Genomic DNA, 13,352 nt, shown 5'->3' on the forward strand with positions numbered 1-13,352 from the left:
ATCTCATAAGGTGTAGTTGGAACAGATTTGGACGGCACTCTGTTCAGTATTTATGCAGCTGTCTTAAGGGTATATCCCCAAAGGGATATAGGCAAGTCGGTGTAACTCATCATAGATCACACTATATCTAATAAAGTGCATTTTCTTCATTTATATACACCATTATGCTATGAAGTTCCAGGAGGTGTCCATTTTGATAAAATGCCATTGTCTTTAAGATAGTCTAGGAATTTAGTACTAAAGTATTCACTTCCTCGATCAGATCGAATAGCTTTAATACACTTTCTTGTTTGTTTCTCAACTTCAACCTCGAATTCCTTAAACTTGATTCAGATTTATACTTTATTAGTACAAAAAACCATACCATGACTGATCATTGGTAAAGATAATGAAGTGAGAATAACCATTTCTAGCAGTTTCATTAAACGGCTTGTATACATCTGTATGTATCAATCCCAATATATCAATAGCTTGTGCACTATGTCCTACAAATGGTGCTTTGGTCATTTTTCCCAGAAGACATGTATCGCAAGTCGAGTACAACTCAAACATGGATGGATCAATGTACCCTTCATTACTTAACTTGTTGATTCTATCTTCTCCAATATGACTCAATTGGAGATGCCAAACACACTTTGGATTTGGACTATCTCTAGGGTGTTTATTAGTTATGGCATTTATATCAATTCTATTTTGGTTGTTGACATCGATAATTGGATTACCGGACATTATAATGGTATAAAGATTGTTAGTTAACAAGCCAATACCAACACAACTTTTATTATGATAAATAGAACATCTATCATTAGTAAAAGAAATTTTATAGTTCTCTTTACTCAAACGACGTATAAAGATGATGTTCCTAACAACATTCTTATAATACAAACAATTTTTCAAAACCAATACATGTCTAGAAGGCAAATATAAATGAAAAGTCCTTATAGTTAATGAAGTAACTCTTGCTCCATTGGCAAATGTTAAAACAATCTCATTTTGCCCCAAGATCCTGCTGATTTCCAGATTTTGTAAGGATATACAAATATATGAGATTGCAATAGAATCTAGAACCCATAAGTTGGATTTAGTACTAACCATAAGATTGGTTTCAATAAGCATAGACATACCTTCAGAAGATTGGTCCTTGAGCTTGACCTTTAAGCCCGCAAGATATTTCTTATAGTTCCTCCTCTAATGCCCCTTGACACCATAGTAATTACGTTTCCTTTTTCAATCGTGGAATTTGATTGCACAATAGGTTTGACAAGCCTCTTCCATTTCTTTTTTTCTTTTTTCAAAATAGTCTTACCTTTTGAAGAAGAAGCCTTAGCCATAGCCACTACATTAGGCCCCATGTTGTGCATTCCTTTTCATAAACTACCGGTATGCTATGTAATTCAGTAAGAGTTTTCTCCATCTTATGCATGTGAAAGTTTTGGACAAAACTAGAGAAGGAATTGGGTAAAGATTTGATGATCAAATCCATAGCTAACTTGTTATCCATAATAAGATTTAGCCTTGCCAAATCATTTTCAAAGCATGATCGTTAACCGATGATCCTTCAGCCATCCTCATAAAGTACAATGCCTTAGATCTCATATCTAGAGGTTCGACCATTCTCACCAAAGTATTCCTTTGAGTCAAGATGATCAATCTAACATCTTTCATAGTTTCATACTTCTTTTGTAATTTGTTATAAATCGAAGCAAGCATATATGACCTAACTTTTAAGTGATCGTCACACCACTTATCATAAGCGACATGCTCCTCTTAGGTCCCACTCTCAGGAAAGTAGTTTGGCATCTTTTCATCACCTGATTTTCTCTGAATTGAGAACAATTCTCAAAGTACTCACCTAGTCGGTGAAATTGGATTTAGTCAAACAATTCTTATCAATTATAGAAGCAAGTGGGTTTGTGGTCCACCCTTTTCAAAGTAAATATATCTGTGCAGAAAATAAATTGTTAGCTATTGTATTTCAAAATAACTATTTCATTTTGGCCTGTAAATGAAATAGATCCTCCTATTGAACTTATATTCGAATCCTATACTCCTTAAAATGAGAAATGGTAATATTTGTTGGGTAAAGATTGCTAGTGGGAATTGGAGTCCCACCAGTCCAAAGCATACCTCACCTAACAGTTATTAGTGTTCTATGAACTTAGTGAGTGAACTAACTTGTTCAACGCATCATATGTGAGTCCCAATCATAACTTCGGCCTCTAGACCATGAAACTTCACCTAAAAATTATAAGTATCATGATCAGAGTTAAGTCTAGCCCATCGTTTCATGCAAGTATTGAAAGCACAAACGATCCCCTCACCCCACAGTTATTGGAAATTGTTTGGCGTCAACTCCACGGCATCACAAGCATAAAGGAGAAGTCAAATATTATGAATGACAATTAACCCCTAGGTATCCATAGCCGGTCAATCAACCACTATAATTTTGGATCAAATCACGATGATGGAAGGCCACGAGTTCGAAATTGATTTTGACTTGATATTATTAATAATGAGGTTTGGGGCGTTATTAACGGTCTCATGTTGCACATTAACCGGTTTAACATGCATAATAACATAAAATGAATAAATAAATAAATGTCACATAAATATTTATCTTACATGATGATCATGGAATTATGGCTCAAGGGCCTCAAGCCAATAAGCCTCATTTTTCCATTTTAATGTTTTAATAATAGAGACTTGCTCTTCACTTCTTCCTGGATCCTTGAACTCTTCAAAGACCATAGAGCTCTCTAGCCTAATGGCTCCTTGTCTCTTAGCATTTACATCAATAATTGATTATACTAAACTGTCCAAAAAAATAAATACATTTCATGAAAAATAAAAGGAAGGAGTAGCCTCCATTTTATAATTACAACCCAAAAAAATAAAAATACTTGTAATCATCATACATTCATCCATACATCAATCATATTGATTATGGGTTTTTCCATGATCACCAACCTTCCTCATGAGCCATAATGGAAAGCACAAATAAAATTTTGCACTAAATCAAGTTCATGGTCAAGCAACGCAAGCCACGTCAAAAAATCAAAGTTGATGAAACAAATTTCATGAGCGTGATTCCAAGCAGTAGTAGTGTTGTCGCTTCCAGATTCACAATTGCAAATCATATTGCAGAAGATAAATGCAAAATATAACGACGTATGGATTTTTGATTCAAAATTGATTTAGTCTTAATTTTTGCTCAGTTGATTAAATTTATCACATAAATTAATCAACTTCTATAGGCCACATAAGAGAAAACGGTTCTCTTAACAAAAGTAAATTGACCATTAGAATGTAAAAATAAATATGAAACAAAATCAATTAAACGCATGAAAATGCTTGTGGATTGGCTTTGATACCACTAGTGGAGTTTTATGGAACATTTATAGGTGAAATAAACATAAATGCAATGGAAGCAAAGATAAAATTCTACTATACATGTATCTCCAAAAGCGTTTTTTGTGCGTTTTAATAAAAAATCAGAATATCAAAGGGGGTTAAATGAATTACTTCTCGAAGCGCACTTTAAATGACTTGATTAAAATGTTCTTTTGTTCAAGCTCCACAAACGTCGGACCTCTAGTTCAGACATACCACCAACACACCTCCAACAAAAAAAGAACTAGCAGGTTATCACCACTATGATTATGTTAGCAATCTTGTGGAGACAATCCTATACACGTGGTCGGCAATCATTGCTAACCATGTAATCCTCTCTTTAACTTGCTCACCCTCTCTTTGCTCTATATATAACGTCTTGGTGAAGTGAACATTTAACTTCCTCCAGAAGCAGGTCTCTAACCTCTCAAAGAAGTTAAATAATTACTTCCTCCTAAAGTTGGTCTTTAACATCTCAAAGAAGTTAAATGATTACTTTCTCCAAAAATTGGGTGAGTGAGAGAGCAGCTCTCGTGAGCAGACTGTGTTCGTAAGAGAATGAGTGACTTGGTTATAGTATATAACACCCCTAGGTTCATCACTGAGTTAGTAGTAAGACTTGTAGTAAAATTGACATCTAGCAATATGTCATGACTACCTAGATAGTGTGAATGTTTTAAGAACATAATAAACCTGCTAGCTGGTTATAGTGTAATTCAATTCATTTGTCTTATTATGTCCCGATCGAATAATGAGCATGAAATATTTGTCAAGTCATCAGTTCGATCATAGATGTGACATCTGAGAATTTCAACAACCCTCGGACATGTGATGACCATGACCGATCGATGGGAGTATCGTCGGATGGTGTCATTGATATTTTGTACGGGCATTGTTCTATTTTCACCGTTGGACCGATGGGTCACAATTAGAAATGGTTCGATTGTCGAATGAGTTATAGCCTCGTCCCTACGTTCAAGCGAGACCAAGATTTATTCCATGAGATGTGTCGACAAGATTTTTTCTATATTAAATTTAGCTGTCAAATTGTGCACCCTACGAACCGGACCTCCTATGTACATTGTCGCGACCCCGTGTAGCGACGTAAGTAGTTATAATTTGACCCACGCACGTGCTGAAATTAAAAGTTTGATTTTGGAGAAATTGGACCGTGCATGAGGATCGTGCACGTCTCTTCATTGTACGAACTTAGCAAGTAAAGAAACAAATTTTAATCAGCATGCAGCCCCTTCTTTCCGCACGTGAAGAATCGTGCAACCGGTAAACCATTGAAGGAATTGTTGACCAAAAAGGCCACGTGGCTTCCCCACTTGATTGCCAGCGAAGAAGAAGCCCACGGAGAAGCTGTGTTGGCTCAACAAGAGGGGAGATCCGCATGCAGGAGGCCACGTACACCTAAGCTATCTTCGGTTCCTGCAGCCACCGAAAGAAGCCTCATGCAGTTGACTAAATTGTCAACAAAGTGAGGAACAAAAGGGCGGATTAGTCGAGAGTGAGGGAGAGCTTCGTACGAAACCAATGAGAGGCAGAGAGAGAGAGAGATCAACGAGTGGGTGAGTGCAGTGAGTGAGCGAGAGAGTTCGCAAGTGTGCAGCGATCAAGAGTGAGGGGGGAAGAAGGAGACTGCCCTCTGTCTGTACGGGTGTGCTGCCGCCGTTGACGCTGCTCGAGTCCGCTGTCGCTGAGCCGCGTCCGAGACCCCGAGTTCTCTGTTTTGCTTGCTGTGGTTGCGTTGGGCTTAAGGCAAGTAGAGTCCATTGATCTATCCCTTGCTTGCTGTGTTTTGTGTGTGATGAATGGTGAATTTCGGATGTGGATGAAGTGTGAAATTTCGAAGTTATAGGAGTTGTGTCCTAGCCTAGTATTTTGTTTCTGGAAAAAATAGTCCGACTTTTGATGATTTCGTGAGTTGCATGCAATGTTCTAGTTGAAATCTGACTTTAACTTCTTGATAAAAGTTGTAAAGAACTTCTTGGAGAATAACATATCAAAATTTGAAAGGAAACAGACAAGTATAGGTTGATGAAACCATTTTTCTTTGATGAAGCTAGATCTGGAAACTGTTATGTTGATCTGTTGTGATTCCGTGAATTTTGTGAAATTATCCAGTCCGAATTTGATCTCGTGTTCTTGATGAGAGTTGTAGACGACATCTTTAGGAGAAACATACTAAAATTTTAGGATAAACGGACAAGTAATGATTGAGGAAAACGATTTTATTTGAAAAGGATGAATCTGGACAGTGAACCGAGAGATATGAATAGTTATAAAAAATTATAGATTTTAATCAAGAAGGAATTAAATTTCGATTTCTTCATGAGACTTTTACCTCTATGTCTCAATTATAACATATTAAAATATCATAACTTTCAGAGTTCATTCAAGGGTTTAATCAAAATTATTTCCAAAACTGTGCAAAAGTGGTACTGGAATTTCTTTTGCTGTGATATATATGGATTTATGTGATTGATGTGAAACTTTATTGACATAGTGTTCTTCATGAAATATATTTTTCTGGATCTTGTTTACATCATGTTAAATTTTCAGAATTTATTGAGATTTTTTACTAATTTGTCCAGAATTTTTATTAAAGAAGTGCATTCTGCTTTATCCAAAATTTGTTGTATTTTCAAGAATAAATGGACTGCCCTACGAAATATGATGTCTTGAGTGGTTATATATGCTGCATATATGGTGATGTTTGGCATATCATGTGACATCAAAAGATGGTTTAGATCTTTGATATTGTTGCATTAAATGCCATGATGAAAATGGGACATATATGAGATTATATATTGTGATAATAACGAGACCGTCGTAGGTGTGAACTGACGATGCCTCGGGAGTGTTGGGATGCTCGGAGTGTGGGTGCCGGATGCTCGGAGTGTGGGTGCTGGATGCTCGGAGTGTGTGTGCCGGATGTCCTCGGGAGTTTCGAGATGCCCGGTGGTATACGGTACGTAATGTCCAGGGGGAATGCCTAGTTGTATGGCGGTATGTAATTTCGGAAGCCCTGGAGGTGTGTGCCGGGGGGATTCCTCATGATGCTAGTTGGGATGTGAGATGCCCGGAGGTGTGTGCTGGATGCTTAGAGGTGTGTGCCGGAGGCTCCTCGCGATGCCAGGTTGGATGCGAGCGATAAATTGTCGGATGCAAACATTTGTTCCTAGATGAAAAATAATGAGATCCTTGTTAAAGATAAGAACTGAAATTGAATCATGTGCATGGGTGTATGCATATGGCATGATGCATGATCTGCTTATGAAAGTAAATTGATGCTATTTGATATTGAAAATGCGATCATGAAGGCGTGAATGGATCTCATGGTGATGTATGCTTGATAGCATGGATTATACGAATCATGGTGATATATGCATGGCTGCTTGATAATATAAGTACAAGTGCATGGTGGTATATGCACGTGTGGCACCCCGAACCCTTCGTAGGTCGCCACAAGTGCCAATGTTACACCTTATTACCTTTCTTCTTAGAAGAAGCGTCGTAATTCATAGACACATTTTTTTTTAAAACGGTCCTAGCACGACTCATTAGCGGAAGCAAATTAAAACATCACCATCTCTCCCCCTACCAACCATGATACAAATACACACCACTAATCATCATGATTTTATAGACAAGCCATGACACTTTATTTACATATATTTTCAAGATGGGACTTCTTTGGGTCGATACATCAAAAGGAAAAGCCAGGACTCAGCCACGTCCGGCCTAAAACCCCAAAAAGAACCCTCGACCCTCTACGTCTCACGTGCACAACCCCCATCATCAGAGTCGGCTAACTATCCCAAAAAAAAACCAGCTCCTACTCGTCACGCACGGGCCTCACACCCAATCCGGTGCATCAGGCGGTGGCGGTGGCAACATCCCTCTCATCACCCCGTCGCGACGAACGTGGACGGAGACGAACTCCTGGACAATCGGGCGCACTCGTATATACGTCGATCCAGGCACAGAAGGACAGCCGAACTCCTCGCACTCAACCTCGACATCGGATGGTAGACCGTAAAATACACCCCGCGTGACGGCAGGGAGCGGCATGCTGCTAATCTGAAATGTTGGTCCCCAAAGGGGTGAGTACAACCACTCAGCAGGTAAATGAATCCAATAACCACTCAATGCATCATACAAGTCATACATGCATTTCATGCATTACTTACCTTGAAGCCATGCGCATACTATCATGCATCATCATCACAATCATAACACATACATGTGTATCATCATGTCATACTCATATAGTTGTCATCATGACATTATTATATTACACATATGTCATCATCATCATATACATGACATCATCATACCATACATGTCATCATCATCATATCACACACATGTCGTCATCATCATGACATCATCACCTCACACATGTCATCATGCCTTATCATATATATCATCATCATCATCATCATGCATATCATCATGCCATGTCATATATCATCATCATCATCATGCATATCATATATCATCATCATCATCATCATGCATATCATCATGCCATGTCATATATCATCATCATCATCATCATCATGCATATCATCATCATGGTTTGATTTCCACTTTTAACTTTCAATTTGATCACCACATCATCCTTCCTCGGATCATCAATTTCATCTCATATTATACACTCGCATCTCATGCGAGAAAAACCTCCGGCATTCAGCCATTCTAGGCCACCGGGCATCCGGCCCCCCACATTCCGGGCATCTTGCATCCCAACTGGCATCACGAGGCATTCCCCTCGGGCAAAGGCCTCCGACAAGGCTTTCGGCATTTACACTCCCTGGCCGGGCATCCCGCACCCCAATCCTGGCATTGCGAGGCATTCCCCTCGGGCAAAGACCTCCAACAGGGCTTTCGGCACCCCCAACTTTCCGGGCATCCTGAATCTCCTAGGGTCATCCGGCAATGTATCTCTATACATTCCGGGCATCATCATCCACCACAACCATCTCCTCATTTAACATTATTCATGTTCACCAATTTCGGTCTTAATTTAGCATGGCATATGATGTATTGGAAATCAACAATCATGTTCAGCATTTGAATTCACACATGCATCTCAATGCATACATCAAGATCTCATCACACATACTACATGGTGCAATTATTTATAAAATAAAATTCATGGAATTTATGCCAATTAAAATAATCCATTTATCATGCCCCTTTTTATTTTTTTATTTAAATTCCAGCTTGTGCCATTTTCAAAAATATTAAATTTAATTATTTATATAATCTCAAAAATCATAAAATTAAGGCAAGTGATAAACAAGACAATAGGATGATGATTTCATGTAAAATACATGGCCAAATAAAATTTCACATAATTCCATAAATCACACAAAACAGCATATGTTTTTCGGATGAAATCAGTATGCACAGTTTCTGAAGAAATTCGATTTAAATATCCATACGACCTCCAAAAATTACGAAATTTTACCGAGTTATAGCCAAGACATTAAAGTACATTTTTCATGGGACTTTCAAGTCAGATTCTTTTTAGATTATTTTCTAGAGTCTCACGAAGCTTCTGGATCCAACACCGAAACGTCCAGTACATGCTTCTCCGAAATACTGAGTTTTCACCTACCTATTCTTCTTCATTTCCTCTGAAATTTGGATATGTTATACATAAAAATGTTCTCTACAAGTTTCGTGAAGAGATCCAAGTCAAATATCCAGAGTTTAGTCGACATTTAGGTCCATGAAGTCTCGGGTGTCCTGTAATACATCTCCAGAATTACCGTCTTCAAGATCTAGTCGATTTACTAGGTTATACTTGTTCATTTCACTTCAAATTTTAGTATGTTGTATTTTAAGATGTCCAATACAACGTTCATGAAGAAATCGAAGAGAGATTCTTAGCACAAATCAACATGCAACCACAAATCCATCAAAAGGTCAATGAAATCTTTCCAGATCTGAGGTCTCCATAGGATGAGAGTTTAACCCCTCAAATATCCATAATTTTCCACCAAATTTTAGTATGTTGTATTTTAAGATGTTAGCTACAACTTTTATGAAGAGATCGAAGCAAAAATCGGACTCTAAACATGCATGCAAGCTCACACAACTTTCTGACTCAAACTGTTCAAGCAAAAACAGCAACACCACTCAAGAACAAGCCATCCAAGCTTCGGTTTTCCTCTCCTAATCACCCAAAATTCGACATACATGTAACACACACACATGCAAGAGCATCTAGAGGACTCCAACTTGCCTCTAGACCGGACGGACGACAGCACACGGCGGCGAGCACGGCGGACGGATGGCGACGACTCCTCCTCGGCTCCTCCTCCCTCTCGGCCACTCTCCCTCTCTCTCTCGCGAAATCTCTCTCTCTCCCTCTCTTGGCCGAATGAAGCAACCGGCCACCTCTCTCTCTCTCTTCTCTTTTATCCCCCCATTTCCTAATCATTAGTAATCATTGTTTGCCTCCTAATTAGCCAATGCATGCCATCTTCCTTTGTGCCACTTGTCTTAATACATGCATAATGGGCTTTGAACTTGGGCTTGGGCTTGGGCCGGCCTTCTTGGGCCTCCCTCTTGGTCAATGGCAGCCCACTTGTGGGCTTCAATGGGCCTCCCTCTTGGTCGATGGCAGCCCACTTGTGGGCTTCAATGGGCTGGCCAACTTGGCCCATTAAAGATCCACTCTTGGGCTTAAGGCCCAATCAAATTTTTTTTTTTTTTTGAATTTCTTCTATAAATTTTAAATTTTAATTTTCCACATGGCCAAAGTCTGACATTTTATTTAATTCATAAGGTGCATGGCCAAGCATAGATTATCATCATTAATCTATCTAATTTAGAATCTCATAAACACAAGCACAAATCACCTAATCTTAAAAAGAGGCTAATGGCTAAAACATAAACCATAGGTAATTTCATTACCTAATTAGAGACTTTAACACACCTTATAGCTTGACTTTGAATTTTTGGGATGCCACAGCATGTGGTATGATGGTATATGCATGTTGTATGGTGATATATGCATGGTTGTAAGGTGAGGTATGCTCGAATGCATGAATGATATGTGCTTTATTCGTGATACCTTGATTGTTCTGTCTAATGTATCGTGTAGTTTGGTGGATCTTTACTACTGAGTGGTTGTACTCACCCTGTTTGGGAACTAACATTTTAGACTAGATAAGATACATCTGCTACCACTGCCACCGGTAGATGGATCGAGTGATTGGATATGACCATGAGGAGGAGGATAGCAAAGGAAGGAGCTTTTGGACGTCGACTCTGATCGATGGACTTTAAGTATACGACTGTTGGAGAAGATGTCGGTCATCTTTTGAAGTATAGCCGAGTATGGAAAACTACAGCATTTTGATGTATCGATGAATGATGTCCATCTAGTTTAAATAAATAAAAGTGTTTGACTTTTACCTATAAATGTTTAGTGGGTGTGCATCGTTTTCTAAATATAAGGAAGGGAGTTGTTGGATACGCTTCCGCCATATTTCTGCGAAGGGACTTATATATATATATATACCCCCAGGATTGATAGACCTTCAAGTCAAGTGAAAGGTAAGCAAACAGTGGCGACCCTAACGGTTCGGGGGCCGTCGAGGGGTGCCACAATAGACATAAACATAATTGACTTGTATTTTATACAAGACATAAATAATTCATTATTTTAATGCATTGTCATAATTAGATTGCATAGGACATCATTAATGTACCTTGCATGTAACAAGGAGACATATTTCATGTTGTACAATGTGTAACTTCGTATATGAATGAACTGTGTTCATTAGGAACAAAGATAGATCAATGAGCCGGCAATATGAGCACCAATGAACTATAACCTGAGATAGCTAGTATAAGCACCTAGAGGGGGGTGAATAGGTGTAAAAATAATTTCTCGAGATAAGAGAGCAATACTAAGTAGACAATAGAAAGGAAGTTATCATTTGGTTAACAAAACAAATTATGATCAAAGTAAAGTAAAGAGTATGGAAGAGAAAAATGAACACAAGATTTATAGTGGTTTGGCTTATTCCAAGCCTACGTCAACTCTTCTGCACTGACAGCCCATCGGCTAGATTTCACTATGAACAAAAGAGTTATTACAGCAAGTCTCTCCCTTGATTCCACAGTGTAGAAACTCTACCACACTTCCTCAAGGTTTCTCAGAATATAGATTCTCTTTTGCGTACACGATTTCGCTCAGTAAATGAATTGACTAAGAACAATGAGCTTCAGACTTTGGAATTCTTCTATCGCGCACACACTCAAACAACTGGAACGTCTTCCTTTTATACTCCTTTATGCCATCATATCCGTTGGCACTTTCCAAAGGAATTCCTCCAATCTACCCGTTGGACAGAATCAATTAGGAAGATCATTCGAGCTATTAAAGGAACATATCGATAGCCCATCAATCCTGCTCGCCCATACAATCAGGATCTCGGTTTCCATAAGTAGAACTTTCCAAGTATACTTCGCCAATCATCGGATCCTTAATCTCTGAAACAATCATGATCAGTTAAAGGATTCCGTTATGTCATATCCAACCAAGAGATCTTCTCCAGTCGATAAGGTCAAATCCTTAATGAAACACCTAGTTCTAGATAACCCTTCTTCGATGGTCTAGAAACTGTCAATGAGAATAGACTTTGAGTCTTGAGTTTGGTAGTCGGAGGTCTTCAGACTTTGAATATAAGAGTTTGCAAATCTTCAGACTAGACTGATGGAAACGTTTTGTCAGCTTCAAAATATTCCAGGAAGATTTCTCCAACATAACCATCCAACACACAAGTCAGCACTGTGCCACAAGCCTAAGAATTATTTACACAAGACCAGAGCATGAGTGATTAGACATTAATCATGCTAGATGCTTTCACATCGTTAATCGTTTCATGCGTGTCATGTTCAATAAACTTCTCTAGTACAAGCACTTGTGTTCTAACTTTGGCATCATAATACCCAATGACTTGTGACTCATCATTCCCTTATGTAACACCCCGAACCCTTCGCAGGTCGTTACCAGTGCCGATGTTACATCTTATTACCGATTTTGTCTCGTACTTAAAACAAGCGTCGCCAAATCACAGGCATTTTTTTTTAATGCGGTCCCAGCGCGACTCATAGCGGAAGCAAATCAAACATCGCCATCTATCCCCCTACCAATCCATGATACAAATACACACCAGCTAAACATCGGGATTTTATAAACAACTTCGACGCTTTGCTTACATACTTATATATATAGCAAGATGGGGTTCCCTTCGGGTCGGTACAAAAACAAGAAAGGTTAGGACTCTGCCATGTCCTACCTAAAATCTCAAAAAGAAACCTCAACCCCTAACATCATACGTGCACAAAACCCTCCCATCGAAAGCATCGACTATCTACATCAAAAAAGAGATCCAGCTCCTACTCATCGTGCGCAGGTCTCACACCCAACCCGGTGCATCAGGTGGTGGTGGCGGCAGCATCCCTCGCATAGCTCCATCCCGTCGAACGTGCACAGAAATGAACTCTTGTATGACGGGGGCCCCGTGCAGGCCGATATCATACATCACTAGACATCGCACTCGGATAAAAGTCAGTCCGAGAACAGAGGGACAATCTATCTCTGCACACTCAACTTCTACATCAGATGGTAGACCATAGAATACCCCCCTGCGAGACGACAGGAAGCGGCATACTGCTAATCTGAAATGTTATTCCCCAAAGGGTGAGTACAACCACTCGGCGAGATAGAAATCAATAACAACCCAATGCATCATGCATATCATCATACATGGCAGGCATTGCTTACCTTTTTGATGTCATACGTATTCATGCATCATCATATCATACATATCATCATCATCACCATGCATATCATCATGCATACCATATCATAGGTGATCATCATACCACATCACATCTCATCATCATCATGCATCATCATGCAT

This window comes from Eucalyptus grandis, chromosome 10, assembly GCF_016545825.1.
Source record: "Eucalyptus grandis isolate ANBG69807.140 chromosome 10, ASM1654582v1, whole genome shotgun sequence".
Classification (NCBI taxonomy): Eukaryota; Viridiplantae; Streptophyta; class Magnoliopsida; order Myrtales; family Myrtaceae; genus Eucalyptus; species Eucalyptus grandis.